A 14,838-nucleotide genomic window follows, 5' to 3' on the forward strand; every position below is an offset into this window, starting at 1 on the left:
AGTAAACTAAAAATATATTTTCCAATACTTTCAGGTACATACTGAAACCTGAAAACAAGCCCCTCTCCCAAATGAAAATTTCTAATTTTACCCGGTTACACTTTAAAAGTGAATTACTAGGCCTGCAAGATGGCTCAGTAGCTAAGGGCACGTGCCACCAAGCCTGATGACTTGGGTTCAGTCCCTGGAGCCCACACAGGAGGCAGGCGAGGACTCCACAACACTGTCCTCCGACTTTCACGTCTGCACAGCGGCTCAAGTGTGCCTCTGACGCATGCACCTGCATCTCACGCAATAAGAGTAATAAAATGTTTTTAAAGCCTGTGACTGTGGAGACCTGGAATGCTGCAGCTGGAGCAAAATTACCTGGGGCTCGCCAAGTCTCCTACATATCCATTCATGGCCCACCTCTGCTTCACTTAGCACTCTGTAACTATTAGGTAGGTCCACGGGAACGTACACAGAGGCCTCTCCATTTCACCGATCCAAAGACTAAGCATGTCATCAGACATTATCTGGGGCCTGCAGCAGAGATTTCCTCCACCTGTCTGTAATCCGCCTGCCTAGGGTCTCCAATGTATTTAATTTGTCTTGATTCATGATTTTCTTTGCTTTTTTACTATAAAAGCTTCAGGAAATTATACCATGTTGTAACATGGTATTTGGGGTACTCTGAGTCTGTGTTCCTGACACCTGGGATTTGCTTGTCAGCGCCAGGAAGGTCAAAGTTCACAGAGACCAAAACCACTAATCACTGTCATAAACGTGTTACATGTCACATTCAGAATTTAGCACTTAGTCTCAAGAACAACCAGCAACTGTGAACAATGACATGAGGACGGAAACCTGCTTGTCATACACATCTAAGCGCATCTCGTCCTTTGGAGCAGCTTTGCCAGGCTGGCCAACAGCAGCTTCTAAGAACACAATTCTTGGAATTTCCCTGTGTAGCCCTAGCTGTCCTGGAACCTCACTCTGTAAACCAGGCATCAAACTCATGGAGATCTGTCTGTCTCGTTTCCCGAGTGCTAGAACTAAAGGTGGTTAAAGGCTTGCACTCACCACCACCTGGCTACCATTCTTCTTCCCATATCTGCCATCACAAAGTCCCAAAATGTCTAACTCTTCCTCCTCCAAGCAAACTCCTACTTCTCTTTCATGGTGTTTGAAAGACCCTCAGAGAGGACCTTTTCCTCCAATGAAGTCCCCAGAACCAGGACACTCCGAGTCCAGACCACAGGATGCAATTAGCAAGAGGTTTATTGAGTAAACACAGGTACCTGTGGGCAGCAAAGTCTTTCGGAGGACTTGTGTGCCTGCCAACTGGAGAGCGGGCTTTTTATAGGGAAGAGCAAAAAGCAAGTTTACAGAAGCAAAAGCGTGGTTATCGGAATGAGGCGGGGGGGGGGGGGGGAGCATGACTGTTCCTATCTCATAGATATCCTGTTTTGCAGTCAACCTGCTTTGTTGATGTCCTATCTTATTGACATCCTGCCCTGCAGTCTTCCTATCTCATAGACATCCTGCTCTCTCAAGCACATGGGATGTTCTTACGAGAGCAGGCTGGCTGCTGATCTGGAGAATTTTTTTAAAGCAAACAGGACGTTTCCCCGGGAGCATGCTAGCTGCGGGTTTTGAGGAGGGGGTCTGTAGGGTCTTTCAGTGTTGTGCTGTAGTCTGGATGGTGGGTGTTCCCCAAAGAACCCTGTGCATAAAGGCTTGGTGTGATAATGAGACATTAAAGGGGTGGGGCCTACACTGGGCTGTGGTAACACATGCCTTTAATCACTTTTAATCTCAGCACACTGGAAGAAAAGGCAAGTGGATCTCTGTGAGTTTGAGGCCAGCCTGGTCTACAGAGTGAGTTTCAGGACAGCCAGAGCTACACAGAGAAACCCTGCCTCAAAAAAAAAAAAAAAAAAAGCAACAACAAAAGAGGTGGGGGCAATAGGAGCATCACACTTAGAGTTGCTTAATTAGATGCATGCGCATGCACACACACACACATGCCTGCAAATGTCACAATAGATAGCTAAAAACAGGATAAACCTGACAAATGGGCCCTCATTTTACATCTGTCTCTGTCTTCGAATTTCAGATGAGATTCCTGCTCATCGCATACCGGCAAATTAATTATTTACGGAGTCTCTGCATAAAAACTGGTAATACAAGGTTGATTAGTTCTAAATATACTTATCCTATCTCAACTCACTTCCAGATTAAGGGCACCAAAAAAAAAGAAGGAAAAAAAGAAAAAGAAAGAAAGGAAGAAAGAAAGAAAAGAAAAGAAAAGAAAAGAAAGGGCATTCAAAGGTTAGTTTTTACCCCAGGTTCTACTTGTCCTGGAGCACCATCTAGAAGCTTCTGGCCTTTGTTCATAACATGCAGTCACCTCAGAACTCAGGGACAGAATTTTTGGCAGACCACTTCATGGTGAGACTGCCTCTCTCCTCTCCTACCTTCACCCCCCACCCCACCCCCACCAAATGGGGGTGACAATCTCTATTGACTTCTCTAGAACCTGGAAAATCCGGACCTGAGATGAGGCCCAGCCAGACCACAGCGTGACAGACTCCTTAATCCGTGCCTACCTCTCACCCCTGAGCCAGTTCTTCCTGGTGAATGCTTGACCTCTTGCTGGCCGCACTGATTCCAGCCCCGTCCCACCTTTCTTCTGCTGTTTTTTTTCCCTTTAATTCCTGGAATGATAGCTGAGTCAGGCCTCTGACCTACGACCCTGTGACCGGTTCTTAGGTCCTTAGGGATGATAGGGCTCTGGTCTGTCTCTTTCTCATTCCCCGTCTCTCTTGCTCCTGGTTCAAGATATCATCACGTGTGTGTTCCCAATATATTCTTCTGCCATTGCTATCTGCCATTTGCACCTGGCGATACAGCCAGGGATCAAGCCTGAGCCATGTGGACCCTGAGCCGTCAAAACAGTGATCTAAATACCTCTCACGTAGCCTGTGTCAGGTTCTCTAATACAGGGACAGACTGCCAGCTAATATCCAGGTCAAGTGGAACTCAGAAACTCTCCCGACTTCTCCTAGTGGACAGCTGTTCTTTTCCGCCTATTTCCGGACTGTTTGTATTGTAACAATGGCAGGCTGTTATCGGAAGTTGACACTTCCGTCAAGGGCTGTTTTGAAGAACTTTATAGACTGCATCTCAGCTAATAACCCTCTGAAGTGTGTATAATTACAGCCTTCATCCTAAAAGTGGGGAAACTGGGCTGGCAAGAGGGATCAGCAGGTGAAGCATTTGGCACCAAGCCTGAGAACCTGCATGGTGGAAGGTGAAAACCAAATTCTGCAAGCTCTCCTCTCCCCTCCATACTCACTCTACAGCACATATGCATGCATGCACACAGTAAGTAGATAAATTTGAACTGGAGAAACTGAGTCATTAAGATGTTAAATAATGGGCTGGGGAGATGGCTTGAGGCTGCTCTTCCAGAGAACCCTAGGTCAATGCCCAGTACCAACAGGGCAATTCACAAGTACCTGGACCTCCAAAGCCTCACTGAGCACCTGGCATGCACACGGTGCACAGCATACATGTAGGCAAAAGTCAATACATGTACAAGAATGAATATTTTATTTTAAAAAATTCAAATAACATGCTCACAGACATACAAAGAGCTAGGGCCAGGAACTGAACACAGGCACTCTGGTTCCCAAGCTTTAACGATGATAAAGAAGCCAGAAATAAACACTGGGAAAAAAAAAAAAAAAAAACTTCAACTAACAGTGCTGGTCAAACTGGATGTCTGCATGTAGAAGAAAGAGCCACACTTATCGCCTTGTGCAAGACTCAATTCCAAATAAATCAAAGACCTCAACATAAGAGCAGATACACTGAACCTGTTATTAGCTTTCCTAGTTGTGTTCACAAAGGTGAGCAAGGAAATGCCAGGTCTTAAAGGGACAGGAAATCAACAGAGAGCTCTGCCTCCTAGAGACGGCAGGAAAAGGCTCTTCCACTGCCACACTCAAAGAGGACTTTTTTCACACTTCAGAACACAAAAACGTTTCCCCTTGGACAGGAAGAGCAAATACCTCCAAGAAATAGCTTCCTGTTACTCATTTTATGGTGCACTTTTCTAGACTATAACACGTTCTCAATTTATAAAACTTGTGAACTTAATTTTTTTGAGACTATCTCATACAGTGCAGACTGATCTCAAACCTCTTACGTAGCTAATTTCGGGTGCTCCTGAATGCTAGGATTCCAGGCAGCATCAGTAGGTCCAGTTTATATGGCATGGGGTCCAGGGCTTCACACATGCTAGGCAAGCACTAGACCAATAGCAACTGAGCTACACGTTCAGACCCATATTGTTGAATTTTTCATACGTAGGCTGGAGAGATGGCTCAGCGGTTAAGAGCACTGGCTGCTCTTCCAGAGGTACTGAGTTCAGATTCCCGGCAACCACATGGTTGCCCACAACCATCTGTAATGTGATCTGGCGCCCTCTTCTGGCCTGCGGGCATACATGCAGACAGAACATGGCATACATGATAAATAAATAAAAATCTTTTTGAAAATGCCATATGCTCAACTTTCAGAGTTTATCCCTGACTGGTCTCTGGCCGACAAGATTCAAGAGAAATATTTTGTATGTGAGTCACCAGCATATATAAATGATTACTCTCTGTACATGTTTTCTGTCAGGCCGAACTGTCTCCGGAAATCATTTTAAGCGTAGTTTTCTGGGTTTTTGTTTTCTTTTATTATTTTCTATAGGTATTTTATCTGCATGTATGGGTACCATGTGTTTGCCTGGTGTTCAAGGAGACCTGGGGAGGTTGTCAGAGCCCCTGGTGATTGTGAGCCACCATGTGGGTGTTGGGAATCAAACCCAGGTTCTCTGGAAGAGCAGTCAGTAATCTCAACTACTGAGCCATCTTCCTAGCCCCAGAAAAATCAGTTTGTGTGTATGCGTATATATTGTGTGTGTGCACTCTGACAACCTAGAGTGGGGAGGGTGTGCTTAGCTCTCCATTTTCATACTTCTCAGTATGCTTAAGTGTTCTGGAAGGGGTATTTATAGCTCTTATAAAGACAAAAACTTCATCAGAACACAAAAAGTCTGACAAAAGGTGAAGGAGGAAAAAGATCTAAACATATGTAAATATATAACAGCAAATTCTGTTCTCAATTTGGTTCATAATAAAGGGTGAAGTTATGCAAGAGCTTCAATGCAACAGAAAGAGGTGTGAGCCCCAATTCAGCCACAACTGGGTCACCTTGTTGATGCTCCATTTGCTCCCTGTAGAATGGAAAATAAACTGGACTGATGGTCAGCACGGCTTAAGGGTAGGTGCTATCCAAAACACCCGGTACTAGACAGACGTCAGTTAAGAACTCCTTGTCTTAACTGGCTATACATCTGCTACCAAAGCAGTCTGAACTGGAGAATGTCAGGAGTTCCCGCTTGCCCAAAGGGACTTTAAAACTACCGAGCTCTGAAGCTAAGCTTGAAGACATTAATATTGTTCATTCTTTAAACTGTTCTCAATAGATGGAGACTCCCAGACAACTGTCACATTCAGTTATATGGCAGCTGGTTTCTTTGACTAATAGCCATTGTATAGTCTAAGCTATATATTTTCTATTATCCATACATTTGGCTTATTTTTTATATATTGCGTTTACATACAAATGCTTACCAACCACTTAATATCATGCTACAAGAAAATGGTTTTTCATCCATATTTATGTGAGACTGGAAGAGGAAAGGTAAACTTTCATTAAGTGTATATTGTGTGTTTTCCGTTTGTGAACATGGGAAAACATTGCAATAAAGTATCACTATATGAGAACAACATGTCTACTATGCTTTTCCAAGTGTTGCTGCAGTCTCTTTCCTAAGCTTCCACTTGAAGTTCCCAGAGAGTGCAGTATTTCTCACGAACAGTATCAGTGAAAGAGTTCCCAGAGAGTGCAGTATTTCTCACGAACAGTATCAATGAAAGAGTTCCCAGATAGAGTAGCAATTCTCACGAAGAGTTCCCAGATAGTGTAGCAATTCACACGAACAGTATCAACGAAAAAGTTCCCAGATAGTGCAGTAATTCTCATAAACAGTATCAATGTTCTGGCTATAGTAGTAGACTTGACTCAGAATACATTATAATCTGAAATCAAGTAAATTGTTTTAGCTTACTGAATAATCACTAAATATTTGAGGTACACAAATATTTTAAAACTACAGTGTAAAGGGAAGGGGTAAGAAACCTAGCCCAATGACTTAAACTCGTGAATATTTATCTGGAAGACAGACAGAGAGAGAACAGAATCCAGAAACTCAACTGATAAGAAAGGGGAAACTGCCTGGAACTGCCTGGAAACTGCCAATAGTCAAAGCAGGAATGGCCACACAGAAGGGAGCCACACCACACAGTAAAGATAAAATCAACAAAACTCTTCCTCGTTTCCTTTCCTTCCTTTCTTCTTTTCTTCCTTCCCTCCCTCCCTCCCTCCTTCCTTCCTTTTTTTCTTTCCTTTTTTTCTCAGTATTGGGGCCATAGCCCAGTCCCTCACTTATGCCAAATGAGTGCTGTAACCACTCTCTTCATCCTCAATAATTACTTAGAAAAACTCCAAATACAGACCAAAATTTCAATACTATGTCAACATGATGTCATGTAAAGGGTCTTATTTTGAACCTGTATGGCCAGGCTGAAGAGATGGCTCAGTGGTTAAGAGCATTGGCTGCTCTTGCAGACGACCTAGGCTCTGTTCCCACACAACAGTTCAAACTGTCTGTAACTCTAGCTCAGGGGAATCCAACTCCTCTTCTGGCTATAACAGACACACGTTAATACAAATGTGTGTATTTTATTGGCTATCACATTTTTAAAGATTTATTTATTTTTTACATGCAGGAGTGTTTTGCCAACATGAATATCTGTGTATCAAATCAGTGCCTGATGCCTGCTGAGACAGAAGAGGGTGTCGGGCAATGGTGGCACACACCTTGAATCCCAGCACTCAGGAGGCAGAGAAAGGCGAATCTCTGTGAGTTCAAGGCCAGCCTGGTCTACACAGCGAATTACAAGACAAACTCCAAAGCTCCAGAGAAAACCTGTCTTGAAAAGCCAAAAGCCAAAAGCCAAAAAAAAAAAAAAAAAAAGACAAAAGAGGCAGAAGAGGGCACTGGGTCCCCTGCCAGAGTAAGAAATGTTTTTAACTGCTGAGCCGTCTCTCCAGCCTGTCTATCATGTTTTTAATATAGAAACTTTAAAAATACTCAAAAATAGCTTCTATTTCAACAAGTATCTTCTTTAATCACACATAATACATGAAAACAAATTTACTAGCTTAGTAACAAAATATGAAATCTCAGCAATAAAAGTTACAAGCAAATGAATTTTATTTAAATTACATTTTATAATCAATACATAATTATTATCATCTAATTATGTCTAAAACACTGCAGCACATGATGATTCAGAGGAAACAAGGGAAAGTTTTACATAAACGAAGATCAACCATTGGTTTAAGGGAGCACATCATAAAGACACTGCAGTAAGACCCCCTTCCCTACCTGCGGATGCCTCAGCCTCCTCAGGGTAAAGGAAACGAGAACGACATATCCTCGGGTAGGTGATTCTGATCACTGTAGCTCAGAAGCCACATATTTTATATCTGATATTATACACTGTAAATTTTAACCATATTTATACCCATTTTCAACAAGGTGGTTTTACAGTTTCATCACAGAAACAAAGCTCTCCAGGTGGCACAAGCCTGTAACCATGTTGAACACTTGAACAGTTAAGGTGTAGGATGACGAATACAGAGACAGTCCAGACAGGAAGACTTATTCTCAAACCATGAGACGGGCTGGTGAGAGGGCTCAGTAGGCAAAGGTGCCTGCCCCTACACTTGACACCTTGCGTTCCATCCATGGAATGTTGGGGGAATTCATTGAGCCAATAGCCTTCTGGATACCAGCCCAAGTCTGAGATACTATAAGCACAGACAGGAATCGTGCCCACTACTTTTCTCTATTGGTTGGTGGTGGGAGTTCGGTTCACAACTTCCAGCGCTCACAGAGCAGAGGAATGCAACGGCTTTCTTACTGTGAGTGTTCCCCAATAAACATGTTACCCTCTCATGGACCTCCTTAATTATGCCTACACTGGGACCCACAAGGTAAAAGAAGAGAGCTGACCCCCACAAGTTGTCCCTCATCTCCACGAGCACACACATGCCCCAACACAAAAATGAATAAAAAGTAATAAAAATTAAAAATAAGAACACAAACTTCCAATATCATATAGTTGCTTATTTGCCAAAGCAACGTAAGACTGTTACTTGCGAATAAATAAATAACCATATTAATTTAAATATAATGTATGAATGTATAACCTAAATTTTTAGCACTAAAAAGAATATTAGAAGGCAGTGGTGGTGCATGCCTTTACCACACGGGAGGCACGCGGGAGGCAGAGGCAGGCGGATCTCCTTACACACTCAGCACTCACAGGCGTGCTCCGGCTGCTGTGCTCTTACTCACACAGCTGCACTCTTCTAAAGAGCATGCTCCACATCTGGAAAACATGCTATCAGACAAGAGCTGTCATTTCAAACACACACTTGCCTGTGATTGTGTTCCATGGTACAGCGTGGAAGCCTATGTTTGACAGAGACTCTAACAATACATGTTAAACTGTTTAATTAAATACTTTTTTTTCTCATAAGTATCCAAACGGCAGTTCTTAGATGGCATCCATACTCTTACAAACTGTTAAAGGTTTGACGTGGAAAAGGCAAATAACCACTGCACTGAAAAATGATTAAGTTTAGCCACACAGAAAATAAAACTGGACAGGTGCAGCAGCACACGCCTTTAATCCCAGCACTTGCAGGGAGGGAAAGGCAGATCTCTGACTCTGAGACAAGCCTAGTCTACAAAATAAGTTCTGGGACAGCAAGGGCTACATAGTGAAACCCTTTCTCTAAAAATTTAAAATAAATAAAATCATCTCAAATGTGTTATTTTATTTTTGCTAAACATTTTAAGTTTGCTGTTAATAAGTAAATATATCTTAAGTAGCTGGCCACCACTCTTCTAGGAAGCACCACGAACACGGAAAGGCAAACATTGAAACACTGTGAAATGTAACCTTAATTACAGCTCATTTATCTAGAGGTTGGCATGACCTAAGCATGTTCAATTCTGTCCTTTCCTGATGAAACACTAATACATTATCTCAGGATCAAACTGACTAATAGCAAGTGTGACTGAGAAAGAATCAAACCAACATTTTAGGACAGAAGTCTTCAAAATGATTTTTCTCAAGATTCTCAATTCTCCTCAGCAGGACATACAAACACACACATACACACACACACACACACACACACACACACACACACACACACAAATCCCAAACTTGAAATAAATGAGTACAAAGTGCAGTCATTACCAAAATTGGTTTTTCTCTTCTTTACAGGGATCAAACTCAATACTGAGCTCCATGGCAAAGCTCTTGCCTAACAAGCATGAGGTCCTGAGTTTGATACCCTAGCACCAAATAATAATAATATTACATACGCAAATTAAAGCCATCATTGTTATATAAGCTTGTATGTCACTGTATTTCTTACGCCATTTCTAGAAAGATAAAGCTCCTTCAAGCCATGGTCTTTTGTTTTATCTTACATTTTATCTTACATTGGGGTGCCACTAGAACTCCCTTCATAGACTAGGTTGGCCTTGAACTCACAGAATTCTGCCCTCCTCTGCTCCCCAAGAGCCACCACACCTGGCTTACAATACCACATTTTAAAGTCAGCAAGAGAGGGCATTTTTGGAAAGACTTCCAAATCTATCAAGACTGCCAGATTATTGTCTAAGAACATTAAATTCTTAATCTAAAATCTATCAAGACTAACAAGACTGCCAGATTATTGTCTAAGAACATTAAATTCTTAATCTAAAATTAATTATATCTTCTCGTCGTCCATGAACTGCATTATGCAGCCGTAAGTTCCTCCATTGGAGACTAAGAAACAAACGAGGCTCTTCTAGAGCATCCGCGTTTCTCTCCTTTCCCAAAACCACGCCTGTAATCTGATCACAGCATCCTCTACCCCAGCACTGTCGTCTCAAGGGTTGCTTCCTTCCTTCCCTTTAAAGAGTTTGTTTTACTATCCTTATGTGCATGCATGTGTGCATTCATGTAGTTGTGTGCAAATGCACCCATGCAGATGTTATAAGACAAATTTCAGCAGTTGGTTCCCTCCAGAAAGGGAGCTCAGGTTGCCAAGCAAGGTTGCTGGGATTACAGATGTGTCAACACCTGACTGTAAAAAATATGAAATTTTGAGGTATAAATTTAAAAGGGTAGGGGCTGGAGAGATGGTTCAGCGGTTAAGAGCACTTACTGCTCTTCCAGAGGTCCTGAGTTCAATTCCAGCAACCATGTGGTGGCTCACAGCCATCTATAATGAGATCTGGTGCCCTCTTCTGCCCACAGGCAGGATACTGTATAAATAAATAAATTTTAAAAAGAGAGAGAGAAATGATTCCATGTCTAAGACTTATTCTTTAAAAAAATTAAAAGGGTATATAACATGTATTAATTAAAGAGCTAAATAAATGTAAGTGGCTCCATGACTCAGTATTGTTAAAAAAAATCCAATTCTCCACACATAGGCATAAATTTAAGATAACTAAAAGTAAGGTTTCATAAGGATTTGTGATAGAAATAGCATGCTTATTTTAAAATTCATACAGAAATGCTGAAGGCCTAAAATAGCTTTCAAAAGGATGAACAAGGTTAGCAGCATTACACCAATTCAATATTTCTCAAAGAACAGAGTAATCACATTAGCCTGATACCAGTGTAAATACAAAATGGGTCAATGAACCACACTACAGCATTTGGAAATAGATCCAAATTTATAGGATATTGATTTCCAACAAATGGACAAAAGTGATTTCCGGGACAGGTTCCAAAGCTACAGAGAAACCCTGTCTTGAAAAAAACCACACAAATACGGGAAAGTTTCTGTCTAGAGAAAGACAGAGAGGACATCCTGACAGAGGCCACAGTGTGTTCAAGGTCATGAAGTGTCATACACACTGTGACCATAAGCAGATCTATTACAATATAGAACATCATACTGGAGTATAACACATTTCATAGGAAAGAAATGCTTTGCCTTGGGTAAAAACAAACAAGAAGGGCTCTTCCCATGAATCAGTGTTCTCATGCCTCAAGTACACTGACTGTGGCTCAGTCCAGGTGGGAGAAGAGTCAAAATAAATAGGACATGCTATCTGACTCACAGTTCCATTGTCAATACAAATCAACTTTCATCAACTTTATGAACTGAAGTTCAATCTGAAGAATTCTTTGAGGCCAGATGTGATAGCACATGCTTTTAATCCCAACAATCAGGAGGCAGAGACAGATGGATCTCTGAGTTTGAGGCCAGCCTGGTCTACAAAGTAAGTTATAGAATACTCATAGCTATGTAGAAAGACTCTGTTTCAAAAAACAACAACAACAACAACAATGCTTTGGGGGTAAAAAAAAAAATCTGAGACTTCTCAGAAAATTAGGAAATCAATCTACCTCAATACCCAGCAGTACCACTCTTGGGCATATACCCAAAAGAGGCACACTCACACCACAACTATGTTCATAGCAGCATTATTCATAATAGTAACAACCTAGAAACAGCCTAGATAACCCTCAACCAAAGAATGGATAAAGAAAATTTGGGGGTTGGGGGGGCTGGAGAGATGGCTCAGTGGTTAAGAGCATTGCCTGCTCTTCCAAAGGTCTTGAGTTCAATTCCCAGCAACCACATGGTGGCTCACAACCATCTGTAATGAGGTCTTGGTGCCCTCTTCTGGCCTGCAGACATATACACAGAGAGAATATTGTATGCATAATAAATAAATAAATATATAAAAAAGAAAATTTGGTATATTTACACAATGGACTACTACTCAGCTCTTAAAAACAAGGACATCTTTACATTTGCAGGCAAATGGACGAACTAGAAAAAAACATCCTGAGTGAGGTAACCAATACCCAGAAAGACAAACATAGTATGTACTCACTCATAAGTAGATACCAGGCATAAAGCAAAGGAAAACCAACATACAGTTCACAACCCCAGAGAAGCCAGAACCCTCTTCCAGAAACAGATGGAAGCAAAAACAGAGATCCACAATTAACCACTGGACCAAGCTTCAGGCAAAGAGAGGGACAAATGATAATACAAACAAAGGGTTCAAGATCATGATGGGGAAACCCACAGAATTAGCTGACCCATGAAAGATCACTCCAGACTGACAACTGGGGAACCTGCACAGGACCGAACCAGGCACCCTGAACACAGGTAACAAGGGTATGGCTTGGGCAGTATTTGGAACCACTGGCAATGAGACCAGTATAATCTGCTGGCTGGTTTGTCACCTAGGTACCCTGTCCCTTTAAGAGACAAGCCCCACCCACTCCCCCCTTCTGCCAAGGCAAGCTGATCTCTTCTCTTCTCCTCCTCCTCCTCCTCCTCCTCCTCCTCCTCCTCCTCCTTCTCCTCTTCTTCCTCTCTCTCTCTCTCTCTCTCTCTCTCTTCCCTTCTAAAGAGACAGCTTCTGCCTCTCTCTCTTCTCCCTACCTTCTTCTCCTCTTCCCTTCCCCCTCCATAACCCACTAAATAAACTCTATACCCAAAGTCTCTTTGCATGGTGTATCAGTCTGTCTCCCACCGAGGCCTCAGGCCACCCACCAGGGGACCTGCCACCACCCCTCATGGGATGGGTCCCCCACCATCTCTTTATGAATGATAACAACCAGGCTCTAACCCTAGTGCATGGACTGACTTTGTGGAGCCTATTCTCTATGGAGAGATACCTTGTCAGCCTAGGCATGGGGGGTGGAGGGGTTGGTCCTACCTTAACAAGGTGATGGGACAGACTTAGTTGACTTCCCAGGGGAGGCCTTAACCTCTCTGAGGAGCAGATGGGAGTGGGGTGGGAAAAAGAGGGAAGCGGGAGGAGAGGAGGGAGAGGGAACTGGGACTGCTACGTAAGAAAGAAACAAAGGAAGGAAGGAAGGAAGGAAGGAAGGAATAAAGAATTTAAGAAATCTGTTATAAACAAGCTTGATGTGGGATTCCCCTCTGTATGCTGTGAATACCACTGGTTAATAATGAAGCTGCTTTGGGCCTATTGCAGTGCAAAATAGGGCAAGGTGGGAATTCCAAGCAGAGGAGGAGAGAGTAGGCAGCATCAAAGAGAAGTCATGTAGCAATTGCAGGAGAAAGGCTCTGGACACTGGATAGAACCTTGCCAATATGCCCCAGCCTGGTGATGATGCACAGATGTAATAGAGATGTGTTGATTTAAGATGTAAGAGTTAACTAGAAATGTGCATAAGCTAATAGGCCAATCAGTGTTTTAATTAACATAGTTTTATGTGATTATTTCAGGTCTGGGCAGCCGGGAAACAAATAAGCAGCTTCCACCAACACAAGCTTTTCTTTAAAACTTCAACATGAATCACCAAAAGATTTAATAAGAAATTAAGATTAGCGTTTGAAACAGTTCTGGTAATAGTGCTAAGAATAGAATAAAGAACTGTAAAATAAGAAGGAAATGAAAACATTTGGTGGTTAAAAAAAAAGAGAGAAGAAAAACTGATAATTAAATCTGGGTAGTGAAAGCAGATGTTCAAATGTGTGCCAAATAGTCTGCTTGCTATGTCCTGACTTCAGAACAAGAAGATAAACTCAAGAGTCTCACTGGAGAGATGCTCAGTGGTTAAGAGCACTTGCTGATCCTGCCGAGGACCCAGATCCAATTCTCTGTACCTACATGACAGCTCAAACTGTCCTAACTCTGTTCCAGAGATTTGCTGTCTCCTCTGCGACCACAGTCACTAGTGTACATCCATACACATAGAAAAAACACTCACCTAAAATATAATACATAAATGTTTATAAACATAAGGCACATTTAATAAAAAGAAATCATGACTGAGTCAAATGAGGAGCTAACCTGGGTCTGGGGACACAATTCATTAATGCAGCTATGCAATAGGCTGCACCAAATTCAAGTCCTGCCTAGCATGCAAAGTCAGTTCAAGGCCTGCCTGTCTAGGAAACTTAGTGAGACCTTGTCTCAAAAACAGAAACAAACTTACAAGGGCTGGGGATACAACTTACTGGTAAAGCATTTGCTTACCATGTACCTGGTCCTGGGGTCCATGGCCAGAATTGGGAAAAGAAAAATATAGGAGGTAAAGAAACAAGAATTAAGCCTGGAAATAACCTAGTAATGATATAAGAAAATGGTTTAAACTTAGAATAGAGTTCAGTAAGTCCAGTTCCAGGAGATCTAATGATCTCTTCTGGCTTCCATGGGCACCAAGGACACACATGGTTCACAGACAGACATGTAAGCAAAACAGCCATATACATAAAATAAATGCATCTTACCAAAAATAAAAAACAACAGAATACAATCATAATGCCTCATCTCCAATAAGATAAGCACTGACTAGAGCAAATCTATGCTGAAGAGGTGCAATGGGGAAAAAATGCAACCAACTGCAACTATATTTCTTGAGCACCTGTCCCAGATGATTTACTAGATATATAGAGAAAATTAGAATCATCCATAAATGCCAACAAAAAAAATCTTAATTACCAAGACACTTCAATGAATTTCGAAAGTGACTAAAAGTTTGACAATTTTGCTGTGAGATACGGATTCCTAACTGCCTGCATGGAGTCAAGATGGGCAAGCATGGTGAATGGGCCAGGCCACTGTGTCAAAATAACTGCTGAGGAGCAAATGGACAG

The 14,838-nt window shown here is 42.0% G+C and overlaps 1 protein-coding gene across 2 annotated transcripts in view; it reads right to left on the minus strand.

The window, feature by feature from the left end:
• Positions 1–14,838, minus strand: part of Uhrf1bp1l (UHRF1 binding protein 1 like) — a 69,104-nt gene that overhangs the window by 43,791 nt on the left and 10,475 nt on the right. The gene's annotated exons all lie outside the window — the stretch shown is intronic.

The sequence above is a fragment of the Microtus oregoni genome, unplaced genomic scaffold, assembly GCF_018167655.1.
Source record: "Microtus oregoni isolate MIOR12 unplaced genomic scaffold, Mior012 000001F_ref0000356, whole genome shotgun sequence".
NCBI lineage: Eukaryota > Metazoa > Chordata > Mammalia > Rodentia > Cricetidae > Microtus > Microtus oregoni.